A 4,983-nucleotide genomic window follows, 5' to 3' on the forward strand; every position below is an offset into this window, starting at 1 on the left:
TACTTAAAAAAAAGAAAATGTATAGAAAATAAAAAGACATATTGCACCCATGGTGTGTGTGGTGTTTGTATGTACCGATTGGAAAAAAAAAGTTAAGAAATGTTTATGAATTTGAAAAATTGCTCATGAATTCAAAAATTGGTCGTAAATTTGAAAAGAGTTCACAATTTTTAAATTTTTACAAAAATCACATGTTTTAAAAAAGATCACAATTTAAATAAATTTCATGTAAAATGAAAATAAAAAAAGAAAGAAAATGCAAGAACATTTAAAATTTTTGTGAAAATGTAACTGAAGACAATGCCCTCTCACCATGAGTTGTAGATGTGTTGGGAGTTATACAATTGTTGTCGGGTTACAACACTTCCAGTTGCATGTCTAGGGATGGACATGCAATTGACTGACAAACCACGTATCGACCTAGTTGTTGTCGCACTATGGGCCACACAGTTGCTGTTGCACTAGGGTCGTGCAGTTTAAGTTGAGTCCCAACACTGGCAGTTGCATGTCTCATGTTGGACATGCAACTGGCCAACAACCCCCTACTAGCTCAATTAGAGTCGCGTTGGGGGCCATCAAGTTGTAGCCGGGTTTCAACACTTGTTGTTGCATCGCCTAGTGATGGACATCAGCTGGTCGACAACCCCCTACTAGTCCAGTTGCAGTTGCGTTGGGGGCATGCGGTTGCAATTGGATTCCGACACTTGTAGTTGCATGTCTAGTGATGGACATGCAACTAGTCGACAATTCCCCTACTAGCCAAGTTGCAACCGTGTTGGGGTCCATGCAATTGCATGTCTGGTGATGGACATGCAACTGGCTGACAGCCCCCTACTAACCCAGTTACAGTCGCGTTACGGGGGCATGCAGTTGTAGTCCAGTTCCAACACTTGCAGTTGCGTGTATAGTGATGAACATGGACGACTAGATATATTTTTCTTTCTTTCCAAATTTTTGTGTGTGTGTGTGTCATCCTTACACAGGGGCCATATTAAACTTCTCTATATCATTCCAATTTTATCAAATGTCCCCAAGGAGACAACAATATCCTTTTCAATTTGGCTAAAAAGATAATAAAAAAGAGGTAATAGTATAGACATGAACGACCATAAAAACAAACACACACGTCGATGACACACAAACTCAGTGTCAAGAATGCATGGCTACCGAATCAACTGAGATATCACTAGTTCTCCATCTATCGATAAGATGACAGAATATATATTTTTTACATAAAATGGGGGAAAATATCACAAAAAAGAAATGTGAATAAAAAAGGAACATATAAATGAAATAAAAGTCAAAGTAAGAAAAAAATGGAATATAAAAAGGGAACAAAATAAATGAAAATAGAAAACACGGGAGATGAATTGACAACAGTAACGAATAAGAAGGGACGAATAGTTCTGAAGCAGCCCCCCCCCCCCCCCCGTTTGAAAAAGTTAGTCTAAAAGGAAAAAGTCCAACCAGCAAAAAAATTAAAATTTTAAAATTTGTTGCTTAATAAAAATTTAAATATTAAGAATCATGTCATTAGGAAGAAAATATTTAAAAGAGCAATAAAGAGAAAAATAAAATAAATAAAAAGAAAAACAAGAAAATGTTTAAAATATAACTGCAAAATAAAATCAACGACAAAATCACAAGGTGAAAAGCACTAACAAAAAAAGGTACAGGAAAAACAAACAAAAATAAAGAAACAGGAAAAAAATGAAAACCAGAAAAAGCAACACACAAGCCATCCAGCCCGTCACGCATATCCCTGCCTGGCACCCAGAAAAAGCAACGACAGGCTGGCCGCAACATAAAATAGCATGATACAACACGCAAACACACATCGTTTCACTAATCTTCAAGCTTTATTGGTCCAATTTCGCACGATGATTGACACTTCATTAAATCTTAGTCGACTGAGATTTAGGCGATCGATAAAATATTTGTGTGTTGGTGTCAGACATGCAACAAACCCTTCGTCGATAAAATAACACAAAGTTGTAGTGATGTTGAACACATGCAGTTGTAGTCGTGGCGAATCTTGCTGTTGCATGTTGTGGTAGACATGCGACTGCCCCTCCCCCGACAAAACAACACCAAGTTACAGTTGTGTTGACGACATGCAATTGCAGTCGGGCCGACATTTACAGTTGTGTGTTGGTGGGAGACATGCAACTGCCGCCTCCCCGGCAAAAGCACGCCAAGTTGCTGTCGTGTTGAAGACATTTGTTGGTGGGAGACATGCAACTGCCGCTTCCCCGACAAAAGTATTTAGATAAAATAGATAGCAAGAATATTACTGTTAGGAAGAAAAAGGTCTAAAAATATCATTAGAAAACAAGTGAAGGTGATAAGACATATGCAAAAACCAATATCTTGAAAAATATCATGGTAAACGATATGAACCAAACAAACTAAAAAAAGTGTATGGAGGAAGGATATGCCAAAATGGAAAATATATTTGCATATGTACATACTCCCTCCGTTCAAAAATACTTGTCCGAGGAATGGATATATCTAGATGTATTTTAGTTCTAGATACATATCCATTTCCACGACAAGTATTTTCAGACAGAGGGAGTACATGTGAAATAAACATGGTTATCCTGTATTTAAAATAAATGGACAAAAAATGTCCATTTAAAAAGTCTGTATACATTAAAACTACTGCACATTTTAAGAGAATCCATACATTCAACCCCCAGCTCCCTAACTTCTTGCGGTCAAACAACCCAGGTTTACTACAAAAGGCAGGAAAAAGGAAATATAAACAAAAAGGTATGTGTATACACAGAGTGAACTGCACCAGTGAGCTTCCTACTGTACACACAAGCCCAACAACAAAAAAGGAAAATACAAAATGTTCGCATGAGAGACCTGTGAGTGAGAAAAAAAGAGAATTTGGAAAGGACCTCAAGCCGCAGCCCACGGCCAGATACGCAAAGACACGCTCTGCCCAGTGGACAAAGCCCAATACGTTTTTGGACGAGCGGAATTACCTACCTCAGCCACAAATCAGAGATCAAATTGTAAAAAAATAACTTGTCGACTGAGACATAGTTAATTTAACAGCAAAATCAATCTTCCCACATTGCCGACCAGTTAATGTGACAGCAGAATTTCATCCACCAAAAAGTCACTCTACCTAAAATCCATGGCCAGCCCAGGCAGGCAATTTCACAACAAAATTTCATCCACCAATAGTCACTACCTAAATTCCATGCAATCTAAAGTTTACACCCGCATGACTCACTTGAAGCTGACGGAGAAGCCAACCTTGGGTCCCTCACTCATCTTGTAAAGATCAGCATGGGCAGAGGCCCTCAGCTTGGCACGCCCTTCCCCAGCAAGCTCAACAACTGCGGCAACAGAACCGTTGGAGCTGACCCTCCCCTTCACAAGCACTTTCTCGTCGACGCGCATCACGACGCCACCAGTCGCCAACACCGTGCCTTTCTCAGCATCAAATGCCACATCAGCAGCAAAACTGAAACTTGGATCCACTTCCTTGGAGTAGAGAGCCCGGATCTTTCTCAGCTTCTTCTTCTTCTCACCCTCAGGGTCCAAAACACTACACATGAAAAATGATAATCCATAAGATGGGCAGCATCCATGCATGCACACACAAGCAAGTTTAACAATTTTTGCAAACAAGTTTGAATCATATTCAAGTCTTGTATAAACAAGTTTTATGAGCCTACAATCTATGGGAGAAACTAAACATACTACTCCCTCCGATGCAATATTTAGCTTTGTACTAAACAAACACATCATAGATAAGAGGGGTAGGACATTTCAAACCACCAAAAACAGACTGATGATGATATAGAAAACTTACAAGCTCGCAGAAACAAATGCATTCCCCCATTCACTCCTGAGGCAGTTCACCCCAAGATCAAATCCTTTTACCTGGCCAGTCTTAGTGCTAAATGCCATCCCAAACCCACCATTGACGCCAAAGCCTGTTCCAACCATGGCAGACAAGTAAACCTCCGCGCTGGCATGGAGCCCAACCCTAACACCAAGAACGACCTTCTCATAAGCATAACACAGCTTTGCCTGCATATTCAAACATGGAGAAACATCATCATCATCATCATCATCATCATCACTGCAACAAAAACAATGATGCTAAACCACTGAACAACAAAGCAAAGAAAACCGCATGAACAACCTACCATGGAAGTGTCTGAGAAAGGATAAATGAACAACATTGACCCCTGCATGCCATTTCCAAGAAAGTCGACCGCCTTGATACTCGTTGTCACCTAAATATCAAATAGCAGTAGATGGTCAGCAATAGTGCTGCACTCAAGCATAAGCATAGTATTATCCTTGTATCAGAACCACAAATGTAAGTTTTCAAACTTACTGCCTCGGAGGAACTTATAGTGGTACGCATCATAGGAAACGATCTTTCCGACGTCTTCAAGCAGAATGTAGCATCAGCCGCCCAAGGCATCTCATTGTAACCACCATAGAGGATGTCTATGTCAAAGAAGAACAAGAAAGGGTCAGTAGGCACACAAGCAATATAACAAATAGAAGACGACATAAAACTCCAACCCAGACAGCGTCTTACCTATTGCAGTCTTCCCAAGCTTTTCAAAAGATGGGACCTTTGGCAGAGGCTTCACTTGCCATTGTTCCGGCAGCTCAGTTGGATTAGGTGTAGCCGGTTCCTCCGCATGTGTTGGAATCTTTGTCTCTTGCTCTGGAGCAGGGTTGTTGCCCATCACAGAGGCCAAATAGGCAGCCACTGTGGCAGACACAGAACCGACGACAAACTCCATTTCCTTGTATTGTCCGTATACCTTCAATGGTATACTGGCAATATTACCAAGTTCTTCGATTTCCTTCAAAACCTTTGATAGCTCGCTGTTGTTGAGCTGCTTCAACTTCTCTGTAAACTCAGCTAAGAAGGAGAGAGGTGGAGGGGACTCGGCAGACGTGTTCTCTGCAGCTTTCAGCCAGTTGGTGAGCTCACTT

At 40.6% G+C, this 4,983-nt stretch overlaps 1 non-coding gene across 1 annotated transcript; it reads right to left on the reverse strand.

Annotated features, from left to right (window-relative positions):
* Window positions 1–938: 938 nt before the first annotated feature.
* LOC125511708 (U6 spliceosomal RNA) lies at window positions 939–1,040 on the reverse strand. The gene has a single exon (XR_015605287.1). It is a non-coding gene; the product is annotated as a U6 spliceosomal RNA (small nuclear RNA).
* Between the last annotated feature and the right edge of the window lie 3,943 nt (window positions 1,041–4,983).

This window comes from Triticum urartu, chromosome 5A (assembly GCF_056163025.1).
Source record: "Triticum urartu cultivar PI428250 chromosome 5A, HENAU_Tu73, whole genome shotgun sequence".
Taxonomy (NCBI): domain Eukaryota; kingdom Viridiplantae; phylum Streptophyta; class Magnoliopsida; order Poales; family Poaceae; genus Triticum; species Triticum urartu.